The sequence below is a fragment of the Ambystoma mexicanum genome, chromosome 2q (genome assembly GCF_040938575.1).
Source record: "Ambystoma mexicanum isolate Mex_15411 chromosome 2q, UKY_AmexF1_1, whole genome shotgun sequence".
Taxonomy (NCBI): Eukaryota; Metazoa; Chordata; class Amphibia; order Caudata; family Ambystomatidae; genus Ambystoma; species Ambystoma mexicanum.
In genome coordinates, this window is record NC_090924.1 from 558,780,887 (window position 1) to 558,798,526 (window position 17,640).

Here is a 17,640-nt window from a genome sequence, read left to right on the forward strand (position 1 = left end):
CCTGAGAGTGAAAATGTTCCAAACTATATGCTGGCAAAGTATGAAAGGTGCTCACCTTTTTAACCCAGCAATCTGTCATGAAATATTCCCTGAAAAACAAAATCCAAATATGAAACAAGTGCTTGTGGTCTTCTGGGTAAGCATCTGGACTGGGCACATGATAACCTGAGTAAAATCCTGGTAGCCAAATACTTGAGCAAGCTTGCCAACCTCCAAAAAAAAGAATGGGCTAAGTCCGTCCTATGAAAAAATGTTACGATGTTCACCCACATGTATCCTTTACTTGTGCCCTGAAAAACAGCCACAATTAGGGGCATATAGCTGCACCAGTGTCCAGGATTGCAAACTCTCTTGCCACATCATGGGCAAATACTCATGATTTTCATTTTCCCTCCTCACCCCCATATCTGGCTTTCAACAATACTCTGATATATAAAGATAACTTGAAAAGTACACATACCATTGTCACTCAAATATATAAATCGTTGTAGAACTATGTTAGGCAAAAAGTGTACCATTGTGGCATTATTCCTCCCATCTTGACTGGGAGATTACAAATACCAGAATGCAGTTCAGCAAAAGGCATAAACATTGTCTCTCAGTGCAATAATTTCAATACTCACAGTAGTACGGTTTAAAATAAATTATGCAGATTATGCGTGTTTTCTTAGTGTATTATGATATATTTAAAACTCACCTTTGCTATAGGGTGGTGACCACCGCCCCCTAAAATATATTTTATATATATATATCTATTCAGTGAAAAAACCTTGTTAAAGGAACGTTATGGTTAAGTTGCGCTACTAAAATCCTATGAAATTCAGTGAAAAAAAACGTAGTTACAGGGACGTTATTGTTCTACGTAAAACCTAAAAACCCTTGAAATTCACCAGTTATGGTACATAAGCAACCATAACTCGCGCCACCACCGTACACTGCTAAGACATACACCCAAGACATCAAAGATGACATCAAAAATTCATTGATGACATCACTGATGACATCACATGTCTGGCTCCATCTTTTCTCCTTTAATGGCATATCTAGGCCAGTAACAGTCAGGAACTAAAAATTCATATACTCATCATTCATATTCAAGTACTATATTTGTAGAGTTATACTTCAAATATGTTCTTACTGTAATTCACTTGGGGTCACTCACAGCATGTGAAACATATACATAGGGGAAAACACAGATTTGGAAAACAGCAATGCTTTGTGTGTATAAAGATAATCAGTAGGGTTATCAACACTTACTTTCCTGGATATGCTCATATTTGTATACATTCTATGCACACTACTCTCCTTATGGTCCAGTCTCATTATATGATACTTATACATAGCGAATTAGTTTCTATGAAGCAGAGCGATCATTTCTGTGTATAAAGTTAATCAGTTGGGGTATGAAGATTGGCTGATAATACTGTTGTTTACTTCATTTTTCCTGTATATGCTCATTACACAGCCCCGGTAGGGGCCGTGTAATTCTGGTTAAGTTGCTGTTTCCATAGGAAGAGCACTTTTTGGGTGGCTTATAACTTTGCTCCCCCTGGACGAATCCTCACCAAACTTTGCAAAAAATGTATATGGCCCAATCTGAATTTCTTTGCAAAGTTTGGTGAGGTTTGGTCTAGGGGGGAAAAGCTATAGGGGAGGGTCCCAAAACATCTTTTTTACCCATAGACATAATGGGAAAAAACTTTGCTCACGCCTACAGCACAAACCGCTGGATGGATTTTCACCAAATTTGCGGCAGGAGCGGCAGCTTGGTCCCAAAAGCGTGCTTTTGTTAATTTGGTGTAAATCTGTCCAGTAGTTTCTTTTTAAATGACCAAAACATAAAGCAAAACTGAATTTCATAGGTTTTTAGTAGCGCACCTTAACCATAACGTCCCTTTAATAACGTTTTTTTCACTGAATTTCATAGGTTTGTAGTAGCGCAACGCAACTTAACCATAACATCCCTTTAGCAAAGTATTTTTCAATGAATATTTTATTTATTTGGATTTATAAAGCGCCATCGGCCCAGGGGCATTGTGGCGCTGTTACATGGATACTTGCTTGTGGTACAGTTGATATTTACATTTTTTTTTTAAAATGTACATTGTATTACATTCATCAGCATACAATCAATTCGGAGGGTGTTGGCCCAGACCGGTAATAGTAGTTACACAGGTGGTTTAGTCTACAGTATACAGTAAATCATGGGCACTAGGTTGGTGCATTCTCCTAGGAACAGAATGGTATAGACAGGTCTCGAGGTAGGGTGTGGCATCCTCATATCATTATTGGAAGAGTTGAGTTTTGAGAGCTTTGCGGAAGGAATAGATTGAGGGTTCTTTTCTGAGAGCAGGTGGTAGTGCGTTCCAGTTCTTAGGGGCTAGTACTGTGAAACTGGACCCACCAGCTTTTAGTCTTCTGTAAATTGGGACATAGAGTAGGTTGCAGTGTTGGGTCCGTCTGGGTCTGGTGGGGCTGTCTCTGTGTAAGGCTTCTGATAGGTATGTTGGGGCTGTTTGCGATAGGCATGAGTGTGTGATGGAGAGTGATTTGAAAAGGATGTGCTCCCTTACAGGGAGCCAGTGAGCATTTCGTCTTGCTTGGGTTATGTGTTCCCTTTTAGGGATGCTGAGGGCTGCCTTTTGTGCGTTGTTTTGTGTCATTTGAAGTTTTTTCAGGTTTTTGGCAGAAGTCCCTAGGAATAAGATGTTGCAGTAGTCAAGCTTGGCTCCTACCGTGGCTCTTGCAATGGCAAGGCAGTTTTTGGGGGAGAGGTAAGGCTTGACGACGTTAATGATCTTGGTAGATAGTGCCGCAGAGGATGTCATTGCATTTACTTGGCGGGACATGGAGAGTGAGGCATCTAGGTAGACTCCTAGGGTTTGTGCTGCGGTTGCAGTGGAAATGGTGGTGTTGTCTGTCTTGAAGGAAGCACATTTGCTGTCAAGTTTGTTGAGGACTTGTTTGGGACCTACTAAGAGTATTTCTGTCTTAGCTCTATTGAGACAGAGACCATTTGCTGCAATCCAGGCCTGGATGATAGCGTAAATCTTGTTGAGGGTGGCTGCATCCTGATCATATGAGCCAGTGAGAGGGTGGAGGACCTGAGTGTCATCAGCATAGTTGGTGTAAGCTATTTTGTGATCATCAAGGTCTCTGAAGAGGGGGAGGGTGAAGATATTGTAGAGGGTGGGTGATGTGCAAGATCCCTGTGGAACTCTGCAGTAGATGGGAGTGGGGGCTGTGCAGTCCTGATCGGAGAAGACTCTCATGAGGCTAACTTTGAGGAAGGATGTGACCCAGGTGGTGGCTTGTTGGGAGAATTGTGCAGCATTTGTGAGGTGTTTGCATATGAGCTTGTGATCCACAAGGTCGAAGGCAGCAGAGAGGTCAAGGAACAGGAGCAGGGTGGGTTTTCCCTGGTCTATGATTTGCTGAAGCTGCATTTTTAGATCTAATAGGGCTGTCTCGGTCCCATGGCGTGTTCGGAAACCAGATTGCCTTTTGCCAAGGATATTGTTGTTTTCAAGGTGTTGTTGGATCTGCAGATATGCTGCTTTATCTAAAATTTTGAGCGGGAAAGTGACGGTCGTTATCGGTCTATAGTTGTTGGGTTGGTCTGGGTCAAGTGAGGCTTCTTTTAGGAGCGGGCGTAGCCAGGATTCCTTGAGGGAGGGCGGTACGACCCCTGATGATAGAGAGTCGTTGATGAATGCCGGTATGAGTGGGGCTAGAGGTTCTGTGCATTCTTTGATCAGAGTCACCAGGCAGGTATCTCCCTTGCATGAGGAGGGTTTGATACCTTTCATGAGCGATATGACTCCTGATTCGGTCACCTCTCTGAAGGAGAATGGTTGGTATTCTTTTGTGTGGTTGTTTATGTGATTTTTGGCTTTGGGGAGAGAGTTAATTTTGGGGAGTGCTTGGCGGTGGGCTTTAATTTCTTTCTTGGAGAGTGTTCAGTTTGTTTAACATGGCTTTTTGAATGGAGTTGCACCATGCTACATCTTTGACAGTTTCTTGGGTGTTGGTTGGCGGCGATGCCAGCTCCTTGTAGATTTCAAATAGTTCCTTGGATTCAGACTTAGCATTGTCTATCCTGGAGTTATATGAGGAGGATTTGGCCGTGTTGATTTATTTTTTGTATTGGGAGTCAAGGGCTTTGTAGGCATCTATAGAGGAGGTGGCGAAGTGGGATTTGCACAGGGAGAGGGCTTCTCTTTTTTTGGCTCTGAGGTCATGTAGCTCTTGGGAGAACGATGAGTTAGCATGTTTTTAGTTTTTAGCTTTTTTAGACAGAAGGGGTGCAATAGAGTCTATGGCTGTATTTATAGTCTTTTTGTATAGGTCTGCTAGTTCAATCGGGTCAGTGGAGAAGGGTGGTTTGAGTGCTTGTGCTGCTTCTAGGAGGGGGATGAGCCTTTCCTTGGTGAGTTGCCTGGAGGATCTTGCCAGTGCTGGCGGGCATTGTTTAGTTGGTTGAGGTTTGGGTCCAGTGGGGATGTAGAAGTGTAGGAGGTTGTGGTCCGTCCAGGTGCATGGGGTGTTGGAGCTGATGTCGATGGAGCAGTTGTGGTCAACTATCCCGTCGAGGGTGCGACCTTTGTTGTGTGTTGGATCAGTAATTGTTTAGATGAAGCCCATGTCAAGGAGTGATTTTTTCAAGGCTTTGCTTTGTTTATCTTTGATGTCATTGAGACCTAGGTTAAAATCACCTAGAATGATGGTACAAGTTTTTTTTTCAGGTTATCTCCAACTAGATGTAGGCGGTTGGCTTGGAATTCAAGTGGAGGGCCAGGGGGATGGTAGATAATGTGAAGAGTGATGGTATCATTAAGGGACAGGGCAAGTGTGACTGTTAGTGAGTCAGTGTGGTCATCTATCGTGGAGCTGATTAGTCTGACAGCGATGGTGTCTTTGGTGATGAGTGCTACTCCACCACCTTTGGTAGAGGTTCTGTCTTTGTGGAATATAGAGTAACCAGGGGGAAGAGCAAGGTTGATGGAATGGCCTGAGGCAGCATGGAGCCAGGTTTCAGTGAGTGCGAGGATGTCAAGCTCGAGGTTAGTGATTAGGTTGTGAATTTCAGTGGCATGGGCTGGGAGGGAGTGTGTGTTGATCATGGCGCAGCTAAGTTGAGTGCAAGTGGGTTGGGGTGGGGGTTTTTCTTAGTTTGGCTGTGTGTGAGGGTTTGAGGTGCAGTGTGGGTGAGTGTGGTGGGTTTGGGCTTGGGTGTGGTGGTGTGGATATGGCTGGAATGTGTGCTTAGGAGCTGGTTTCGAAGTGTGGTTGGCCTGGGGCATGAGGTGGGTTTGGTTATGGGCGAGTAGTGTGTGTAGTTGTTGCTGAGTGGTTTGCTGTTAGGTGTGGTAGTCATTCCTGGGTGGGTTGGAGTGAACTTGTGAGGGGCTGGGGGATGCAAGCGAATGGGGGTAAGAAAAGTGTGGGAGGTATGTTGGTAGGGGCAGAGCATTTTATTTTTTGTGGTGTGGGTGGTGAATTCCGTTGCCAGTCGGGTGACTGCTAGAGGTGGGGTGCTGATGACAGTCATGATGAGCTAGCTGGGCTGCCTGGGTGGACAGTTCCTGTAGAAGGACTGAGGTCTGGTTGGTGGGCAGACAGGAGGTCCAGATAAGATAGGATGGCTCGGCAGGTGGGGCAGGATAAGGTGAGTATAGGTAGGCTGTGAGTAGTTAAGATATGGGCTAGTCGGTGGTATTCAGGGATGTATCAGTGTGCTGCTTCAGCTAGCCTGAAGCAGGTGGGACGGGTTAGATCACAGGGGCGAGGGGAAGCAGTGCAACAGGTCAGACATATTGAGGGCTGTTCAGTTAATCAGGCAAAATGCAGATATCAATAGGCTAGTTCAGCGTAGGGCATAGTGGCATATTATGCATACAGAGGGCTGTACAGTTAATCAGGCAGAATGCAGATAGCAATAGGCTAATTCAGCATAGGGCACAGTGGCATATTATGCATACAGAGGGCTGTACAGTTAATCAGGAAAAATGCAGATAGCAATAGGCTAGTTCAGCGTAGGGCAAAGTGGCATATTATGCATGCAGAGGGGTGTACAGTTAATCAGGAAAAATGCAGATAGCAATAGGCTAGTTCAGCATAGGGCACAGTGGCATATTATGTATACAGAGGGCTGTATAGTTAATCAGGCAAAATGCAGATAGCAATAGGCTAGTTCAGCATAGGGCACAGTGGCATATTATGCATACAGAGGGTTGTACAGTTAATCAGGCAAAATGCATATGGCAGTGGGCTAGGTCGGTGCCTAGCAGTGGGGTACTTTGCATATATGTAACAGGTGGGCTGAATCTGATAGCAGGGCTAAGGTAACACTGTTATTTAGGCAAGTGGTGAGTAATCAGCAGATTACCTTGAGACATGGTCTGGGTCAACGTGCAATGTCGTGCAAGCTGTTGGCGTACAGTTCTGAGGATAGACTTAACATATGGGTGTGCGAGTAGAGGAGCAGTGCAGTTCCTTGCATTAGTGGCACTTATCCACAGTAAGGAGGCTTGGCATGTGGAGCTGACACACTGGCGTGGCTGCGGAGGCTTGTGCGTTCTACCAGGTCTGGACAGGTACAGACAGGTGCGAGCCTTGGCTTTATGGGCCTTCACTGAAGGGGGCATGGCTAGCGCCTCACGGTCTCCTGTGGCGGCCTATAAGGCGTGCCAGTTGCAGTTGCTAAGCAACCAACGGCCTTAAACACGACGCAAAGTTGTGCCGGCCATCTTGGGGAGGGAAAACAGCTGACTGAGGCAGCAGATCGGCCGCGTGCAAAATGGGGGTGGTGAGCAGGGGTCTGCTGTGCTGGTAATGAGGCAGGGGTCTGCTGGTGGTAGAGATCACCACCAGCAGACCCCTGCCTCATTACCAGCACAACAGACCCCAAAGAATGCCTACCAAAAAGCAACACCATAGAAAAGAACGCAAAAGTAGAGCATATGAAAATAAAAGTGTCCAAAATAAGCATCCATCTCTAGTAGATTTTGTACAAAAAGTTCAAACAAAACAGCTAATACAGTCATTAAGCGAAACAAAACAAGCTCCCAGTACAGAAAGTTTCCGTCCTCTATCAAAATGTAAAATGAAACAGAAAGTAACTAACAAGACTTCAGCCACCTCTACTGCTAACACTGCACATATACATCTTGATATAGTGGCAAAAAAGCATACCAAAAAAAATATTTTACAAAAAATGTTCCGCCACAGAGTCCTTCAGAACCTTATAAAAACAGGAGAAAAATCATGAACAACCCTTAAAACCTACCGTAGAAAACTAATACTAGAAGCTCTCATAGACAGTGCAATCCTTCTCAAAAGGAAGTTATTTATTTTAGTTTTAAACAGAATGAAACCACTAACAAAACTAACTACTAAACTACAAAAAAGACTTCTCACTAACGGAATGTCAACAAAAATAGCTTCTTAAACATCTGTGGAGGTGAATAGAGTCACATCACGACCACAGAACCATATTTTAATGAAGAAGCTTATAAACAAAAGCAAACAAACCCAATTGCCATACGTAGCAGCGGACAAGGGTATGAAAAACTTAATAAAACCATTGTGGAACAAGAAACTTTGCTCACAAAAATATCCCAAGAAAAATCAGTATCACCTCCTCATTCTACTGAACCAAAACATCCAGTCTACAAGTGGCCCTGCACATCAATGTCTAACATTGCCAAAAACTCTTTCAAATCTTTACGCCAGTTCCTCAATCAGTATGTAAAAAGCAAAGACAAATTCAAAATGAAACTACTACAAAATATGGATGCCTGTCCAGTGCGAAAAATACACAGGACTACAAGGACATTCATTAGCCTACATTTCAGGACCTATTTGCAAAAGCATATTCCATCCTATCAAAATGATATCAACACATCATTCAACTATAAGAAATCTGGTCCATAAACTCTACTATGCTAAAAGTCCTGCTTTAGCACTAGCCAATATAATTAACAATCTTCTACATGGTACAGACAAGCAACTACTCGAAGAAATAGAGCATATCCAGAGAAAATATTTTGGAATTGAAAGCCACTTCCAAAATGCAATAGATGTACAACAAATTAGCAACTACTGTACGAATGGCAACCTTCAATTAAACACTTACAAAAAAGAAATACTAAAGTTTATAAGTACCTCCGCTGAAGTACCAAACTGTGTGTGTGTGTGTTGCCGCAGGACTTCTTATAAAAGTACCACAAAAACTGTAGACATAACGTACAAAATAGAAGACAATGAAGATTCCAAATGGTTCCAATTAGCTCTCTACCTCATATCAGAAAACAAATACGACATTACTGACCCCTTAATACTTTGCAATCACTGCACTGCAAAACTTGACAACAACCAAACACCTTCACGTGCTATCACAAATAACTTCTCACTACCAAAACCCCTGCAACATGCAACAACTAAATTTATATGAGAGCATCATAATTCAAACAGTCCACCCATTTCAAGCAATAATATGCCTCGAACCAAAAACAGTAAAATCACCTTCCTCTGAATTAGTGAAAGTAGTTTATTTACCATTAGATCTCAAAGAAAATGTACACACTCTAGGAGTGCAACGGCCAATAGATCAATCTTTAATTGTCTTAGTAAATGACGTACCTACAAAAGACAAAAGAATTTGGCAACAACTTGTGGACTTACATAAAGTTAGACAAGCCCTGCAATATCTAAAAAAACAACAACGAATACTACAAATACATTAATATTGAAGAAAACCTGAGAGAAACCATTGAAATAATTCAAGAGTCGCCAGAAACTGGTCAATTTGAACTTTTAAATCCTGCTACAGAATCCAATATTTTAGACCATTATATAATTCATCCTTTACACTCTAAAGACAATATAGAGGATGCACTGGAAACATACCAAATGCGACAAGCAAAAGCATCTCCAATCAGCAAATGGGAAAAAAGTATAGAAGCATGGGCCTTTCCTCTACTCTTTCCTACTGGAAAAAGAGAAAGGTACGATGATAGACCCACACAAATAACAGCATCAGAATATCACTTTTTATTAATGTATTCTGACGACCCCAGATTCAGACAAAGCGTGGAATACATATTCCATCCTTCTCTTTGAAAGTGAACTTGCAACTCTATTCTACGGAGTTGCACACACATTAAAATCAGATACACATTTTAAAAATATGTCAGCTATGCAATTATTACAAAAAGTGCAAGAAAAAGATGACTTTTTACAGTCAGGTATTACAAATCTTTTAGCAAGCATGCGTGGTACAAAAGTATACTGGTTCCGATGTCACAGAGATGTACGCTGTATGATAAGAAACCTTGGCCCACCTACTTGGTTTGTCACATTAAGTTGTGCAGAATATGCATGGGAAGTTTTACATGATTTCCTACGCATAGCAAACAAAAACAAAACAAACATGGATATAAAAACACCAGGAGAACTCTGCTCTCTATATCCTGTAAATGCATCAAGGTATTTCCATCATTGCTTCATTGCTATGCTACACTTTATTTGTAATAAGACTGTTCCTCCAGTCGGAGAAGTTCAACACTTCTTTTGGAGAAAAGAATACAAAGCCAGAGAAGCACCACACATCCACATGCTATTAGGGATTAAAGATGCTCCTAAATTTGGTCAGGACAGTGATGCCACTGTTTTTCAGTTCATCCAAAATTATGTCACTTGTGAAATCCCTTCACAAACAACACATAGTGACCTTCATGCACAAATTTTACAATTTCAAAGACACGAATGTGGGAAATATTGTCGTCACAAATATATAAAAAAAGGGAAATACTACACCAAATGCCGCTTTGGTTTCCCTAGACTAGTTTTGGCAACAGGTCAAGTAAACAACTTCATGTCTTCAGTCAGAAATAGAGTCAAAGGTAATTCACATAAGAACATATATTACATAAAAAGAACAGAAGAATCAAAATACAGCAATGATTACAATGTAATCATTTTCCTCCTATTGAATGCAAACATAGATGTGCAGTACATTGCAGACAATTCCAGTGCAGTTGCACGATATGTCACAGCCTACTTACCAAAGCAGAGAAAACATAGCTTCAGGACCTCTGGGATGACAAAACACGATCACAGAAATTGTACAGCTTAGGCATAAAAATCCTTTCAAAGAGAATGTGGCTGCTATGAAGCTGCAGACTGTTTACCCAGTACTGCCTTGTATGGAAAATCTGACAATATAGTATGGCTAAGTCTTGGTCCTGCTAAATTTAGAAAAATAGTTCTCAAATCATATGAGGACATAGAAACAATAGCCAAAAATGATCGCAACAGCCAAGACATTTTGAAAAACAATTTACTAAACACATGCTACCCAAAGAGGAGTACCACTTTGGAAACCAGGTGTCTCTACCACGTAGCCCAAAACTTCACATACAAAAATAATATTAAACCAGATGAAAAGAAACGTAAATACAGAGTGGTAAATTGTGAAGGCAGCTTAGTGAAACTTACCAAATGCAGCTTAATTAATCATATCAAATTGTCATTAAAAACTCCTCAACATAAAGAACTGTATTACATCAAGAACTATGTATTACATGTCCTTGCTACAACTTTTTAAACCGTGGAGAAAAGAAGAAGAGTTACTGGATACATATGACTCCTATGAAGATGCTTTCAAAGCAAATAAAAAGACTATAACAGGCGTACACTTTACACAGTACCAAACAATATTGCACAATGAGCAGCAACACAAAGAAGAACCCCAGGCCCAACTACAAGTGGACACTCCCAACAGTAGTCAAACTTCTGTAACTGGAAGCCAAGAACCACTTGGACAGCCACTAATAGCAAATGAGGCAGAATTAGCCATGATAGAAGTAGAAAATACTGTGTGCCAGTATGAACAAGCTACAGAAGACTTTGCTGTACTGAAATCACAACTGAACAATGAGCAGCGTAGCATTTTCTAAGAAATAACAAAACAAGTTGAACATGAAAATAAAAACTGTACCTGCCAAGACTACAAACCTATACTGCTATAGATGAGTGGTGGCGCTGGTTCAGGCAAAACATTCTTAATCAAAATCATCAGCAAGTTCCTTCAACAATTGACAAACAACAAACTGTCAGCTGTTGTAACTGCCCCCACATATTTAGCTGCCTACAGCATAGGCGGTGTCACTTTACACCAATTACTACTCCTTCCAGTAGAACACCAAAACAAATTAGACTATAGCAAACTTTCCACAGAAGCTGCAATGGAACTACACAGAGTTTTCAAACAAATGAAAATGCTGCTAATAGATGATGGAGCATGGTCTCCAACCGAATGTTGGCTTTGATTCACCTCAGATTACAGAGAAGTTTGGAGGCAAACACATTATTGTTTTCAGAGACCTCAAGAAGCACAATCAATATTAAAAACCAGGCACATCCATGTACTCTATGGCCATAACTCATGTGCTACTGATGTCAGGGAACAATTAACACACAAAAATGTCAATTGTATGTCCTTGATGGCAACTCTTGCAAGCTGTTCAAAATACAATGAAACAATTTTTAAAAAAGAAATGCAACCAATAAATGAAATTTGCTCCACAGATAAACTGGATGTACATGGTATGACACTACCCATGTGTCAACAAGCCACAAGAAGACTAAATACTCTAGAAATTCTCTAACACAGCTGGTTTGGAGAAAATATTAAAATTATCTTTAAACTGTAGAGTAATGCTTAAACGTAACCTTGACGTGGATCAAGGACTAGTAAATGGAGCACTGGGTACAGTTGTTGGCTTTCAAACATACCCAACAACATTCAATTTGTCAATATTCTCTTTGACAAACTATCAGAAGTTAAAAGTATCAGACGCTCAACAGCACGCTTCCTTCTTTTGAAAGACATGTATGTACGCAGAGAACAATTTTCACTAACTCTAGCATACGCAGTTACCATTCACAAATCACAAGGTCTTACCCTAGATAAAGCATTAATAGATATTGGTAGCACAATCTTTTAAGAAAGCATGAGCTATTTAGCACTATCACGCTTACTTATACTTGATAGGCTATTACTAATCAACTTTGATGCAAGTAAAGTAAATGCAGATATTACTTGCATTCTAGAATACAATAGGCTGCGTTCACACCACACCCCTATCTAAAAACCTAACCTGTTCCACAAAAAGCAAAACGTTGTAAAAGAAAACCACTTCAAGCTGTAATGATATAGGATATCACTGTAATTCCTCCAAAGAAGAAAAAAAGGATTGTCAGGTCCATTCAAATTTTCAAATATAACTGCTGGAAATTGCTATGCAATTGTTGCAATAAATATTCAATTCCAATTGCCATCAATTATTGAGAACATTTACTTACACAGTACAGACCAATTGTGTTTGCAAATGTTAGTCCTTCATAGAAATGCAACCAACAATCCTAAAAACACTTACAGTGTTCATGGAATAAGACAAGAATTGGATTACTGTGCTGGAATTGTCAAATTCACTATAAACTCACAAGAAGATCCACAAGAATTTTTAATGTACTTACTACAAGTACTGGAAAACAAAAACATACCTATAGATTACATACATGTGGAAACATACATGCACTCTCTGCAACCATGTGACACAGGAACAAGTCCCTAATGAACACTTTTTGTATGTATGCATACCTAACTGTGAATCCATTCCTTTTCAGCAACTTGTACAACATGCAAACCATGGCATATTATGTACTAGCTGCAATTCAAATAATCGCTCACTACTTACAAATACAGACACATAGTAAATACATAATAGTAATGCTTTTACGTTACAATGCAGATGGTACCAAAAACAACTGTAAGCTGGCTGGATTCACACATCTTCAAGTATCACTTGGTAATAAAACCTTCACAACAATAGGTATAATCTACCACGGAGGAGCCACAACCAATGTAGGTCACTGCACTGCATATATAAAAACGAATTGTGGATGGTTCGAATGTAATGATATTACCATTACTCTAAAGCAGAGATTGAAAGCAACTCTTGTAAACGCTTACTTAATATTCTTAAAACCAAAATGTAATACGTAATCTGTGCATGAACATAAGAAAAACTTCAACTTCAAAACTGTGCACAGTTAGAGTATGCCAGAATGTATCTAACTGCCCTAAGATTCTGCAACAAGCAAACAGATACATAAATACCACTATAATGTAACAAGAAATACACATTTAGAATACTCCAACAGGTATCTAACTGCCCCAAAATTCTGTAACAAGCAAACAGATAAATAAATACCACTAAAATCAAAAAAGAAATATACAGTTAGAATATGCCAACAGGTATCTAACTTCCCCAAAAAACCTGCAACAAGCAAACAGATAAATAAATGCCACTAAAATCAACAAGAAATATACAGTTAGAATGCACCAACAGGTATCTAACTGCCCCAAAAAATCTGTAACAACCCAACAGATAGATGAATAGCATAAAAGTAGAATAAATAATTAAAATACGTCAACAGGTATCTAATGATCTAATTGCCCCAGAAAACTGCACCAAGCCAACAGATTAGCATGAAACAAGAAATAAACAGTAAAACAATGAAAGAAATATATTGTACCACAACATAGAAGTTTTTTTTTTTAATCCAGCATGGATTTTTTTTCCACAGACTCAATGATTTAGAAAACAAACCCAGAAACTGAGCAAATTGCACAGTACACTGGTTATAGTACTTGAACAGTACTAAATATGAGGGTCACGCAAATACAGAAATGTCTATTATGCAATGCAATAACTCATTATGATCTACCTACTCTAACATATGATCTTTTCTTTTATCACAGAGATCGAAAAAGTATGTCTGATCCAGTTACCCATGTCATGAAAAAACTGCATACAACCATAAACAACTCAACCAGTAAGTATAAAATAAATAGACTCACAAACACTGCAGTCCTTGTTACAAATCCTACAATCTTAACTGCATAGCCTAGCCAAAACTTCACATACACATGAAACAGTACACACACTTTTGGCTTGTGGATATTTGATGGGTGTTTGATTCTATGGGTGTGTTATGCTGCGGTGGTTGTGGCCAGGGCCTTCGGCCATGCACCCAAGACTCTAAGCCCTGGCCACAACCACCACAGCATAACACACCTATACTACGAAACATTTTGACTGTGGTATGTGGGCTGCTTATAGGGGATATTAATTACAATCAATACTCTATTAACAACCCAAAACCAACATCATACTAAAGTACAATAGCTAGTAGTGCATTTATTATGTCCTCAGACAGCCACGAAGACCGCAGACATGGCGAACACATCAGGGGCACCTGCCGCCTAAACAAATACAGTATTTGAACCATGTCTTCCTCCCCACCCCTCCCCAAGCACTTCTGCACACCAAGACACACCCGTGGAGCATGACGGACGTGTGAAACTCACGCTCCGCCATCACCGCAGGCCCTAGTGTGCCATTTCAATCCCCAGCCGGGAGTGTGAAATCGAGCCGAAGAAGGCCCATTCCCGCGTAGCCTGCCCAACGAACTGAGCAGACCCAGGGACCCACCCCTGCGTGGATTCGGAGAGAAGCGCCCTGTGAGGGCTATCGGGACGACACCCGCAATGGAGCTTAATACGCGCCCAGGACCCCGGCACCAACTCGCTCCGTGGGCCATCGGAGGCCCCCTCACCCACCGAGCACATACAGAAGTCGGGCGTTGGGGGTGGTGTCCCAATGCGCGTACTCCCTAGCCGAGGGCCCAAGTGTGGAGAGCAACCCAGCCTGGGGCCCCCACTACGAACAGCACGCCAGAGTGGGGAGTGGAGGTTGCACCCAACAGGACCTCACAAATCCTCCCCCAAACTGTGATTGGGGCCCCCTAAACGGCCTCTAGAGCTGGAAAGCCTGAACGGCGACCCGCACACGGCAGTGTCCACAGAGGAGGTGCCTGGGCCCAGAGTGTCGGCTCTGCGGGCACAAAATACGCACACCAGGCCCCAGCAGTCACCCAATGGGGTCCGACAAGGAGGCGGCAACCATGAAGAGGCAAGGAGACTGCGAATAGGAAGCGGGAAAGAGAGGACGTGGCGGCGAAGGCCTTCCTCCCCCTCCGCTCGACCCCCACAGGGCTATATCACGGAGAACCACCAACCCAAGAAGAGGGATGACGCAGCCTTATCCCCACAAAAAATTCCACGCTTCCTCCGGCCCTGACAGCAGTGGCCTATCCTGAAAAGCGGGCCCCGGGCCCAAGTCTTGGAACCGTCACAGAGCTCTGGACTAACATTAAGGCCTACAAACGGAATCAATGTACCCCTGAAACGAATAGGGGCGAGGGCGGCCAAGTGGAACATTGGGACTCAGCCAAGAGAGTCCCGACAGTGGCGCCGCACCAAGGCGCTCCCAAAGAGCAAGATCCTGGAGCAGGCCCCATCCGCCGGAGTGATCCTGTCTCTACAATGCTTTTGCAGGCTGCATATGGCCCCGCGTGTGACGCACGGAGCCACCATGCCCTCAGCACTCACTAAGGAAGACCTTAAGGACATTTTCCAGGAGGTCAAAGCTATCCGCACTGATATACAGGCCTCAATAGTGGACCTCAGAGGGAGAGTGGACACCCTGGAAGAAAAAATGGAAGGTATGGAAAACAACCACCTCCAGGCAGACCTGCTGGACATGAAATATAAGGCGAGGCTAACAGACTTGGAAATAAGGGAGGAGGACATAATCCTGAAGATGGATGACCGTGAAAATAGGGAACGCCGAAATAACCTTCGCATTATGGGTGTGACTCAGCAAAGAGGGGAGACGGCGGCCGATGTGGGGAGGAAAGTCCAAGGTCTGATAAATCAACTTTTTACATTGGAGGGGGGCAAGTAAGTGCAGCTGGAAAGAGAACATCGAGGAGGAGGTGGTGGAGGGGGAGTCACAAGAACCATCGTAGTGCTGTTCCTTCGCTATAGAGAGACAATGAAGGTCCTGGAAAAGGCAAAAAGGCTGGGGAGCTTCATCTTTGAAGGGGATATAATCAGGATCTACCAAGACCTGTCCACCCTCACCCGCAGAAGAGAGTGCCGCCCGCTCACTCAGTGGCTCACCAGCCAGGACATAAGATACAGATGGTTGTTCCCATTTGCCCTTTCCTTCGAATAGGCCGGTGTAGACTACAGAGTTACTAGTGGCAAGGAGGCCTCGCATGTGCTGTAAGTTCTCAAGGGAGATGCCCCGGAGGAAGGAAACGAGGAGGGCACGCAGGCTTTACCAGAAACCAGGAGAGAACCGGAGGGTCCCTGGTCCACAAAGAAGAAGACAAAGGGCAGGAGAAAATGTAAGAAACCAAACACCCCAACGAGGAATGAAGGAGAGGACTAGGTGAACAAAGACACACCCTCAGGGGGTGCATGGGCAATAGTCAAGCAATCCCGGCCGGGGACATAGAGTTCACCAGGGGAGCTGCGGTGGACGGACGTACATCCACCCTGGTGGCTTGCCCATTGGCAAGCGTCATGAACAGGGGAGGGAGGAGGGAGAGGGGAGGGGAGGGAGTTCGGGGTAGGGGTTCTCAGGCTCAGTATGGACCCAGCTTCAAAAGGGAACAGAGCAGCTCCCACAGGACCGGGAGGACGACGAACACAAGGCAAAGACCCAATGGCAGACAATAAGAGGAAGGGCCGGGTCGAGACACTCAGGATGGGCTCTCTCAATGTTAAGGGGCTTAACTCCCCAGCTAAGCGCTCCCTTCTGGGGAGGGAAATGAAGAATGCGGGAGTAGATGTTCTCTTCGTGCAAGAAACCATAACAGTGAAGGGGAGGAGAGGGCCATCCCAGGACCTCATGTAGGCCAGACCTTCTGGGCATCCGGCCACACGAAGAGAGGCAGAGTCAGAATCATACTACACAGGAACCATAAGCTCACATAGGTAACTTGGTGGGGAAGGGTGGATGGGAGGGCCATGGTGGTGTCGGGCAAATTGCACAACTCCAGAGTCACCCTGGCGGCCATATACTGCTCCAATGTGGGTCAGATGGAATTTATTCAAGAAGCCCTGGGAGAGGTGATGGCCAAAGCGGAAGGGCTCCTTCTTCTGGTTGGAGATTTCAACATGTGGGCTGACCGGGAGTTGGACCACAGTGGGAAGACCATCCTGCTAGGCAGTAGAGGGGGACGACCGCATGGGGGGTTCCGGGACCTAATGTGGGAGTATGGGTTGGTGGACATATGGAGGGAGCTTCACCCAATCAGAAAAGGTTACACCTTCTACTCAGCAGTCCATGGTACTAGGACGAGAATAGTTTATCTCTTCACGAAGCACCAGTATATGAGTAGAATAGACGCTTGCGAGGTCCACCCGGTCAGCTGATCGGACCACGACCTTGTCTGGTCAGACGTTAGCATATCAGGCCTGAAACCCAGGGAATCCCTATGGAAATGCAATGACTTCCTACTTAGAGATGCGGTCTTTAAGGAGGAGATGACAATGGCAATCAGAGATTATTTTGAGCTGAATGACACTGGAGAAGTTAACCGGGAGATAGTATGGAAGGCAGCAAAGGCAACCTGGAGGGGTAGGTTGATTAGTGAAGGGGCATCCAAAAAGAGGGTTAGGACCCTCCTGGCTCACAAGTTGAGGTCAGAGATACT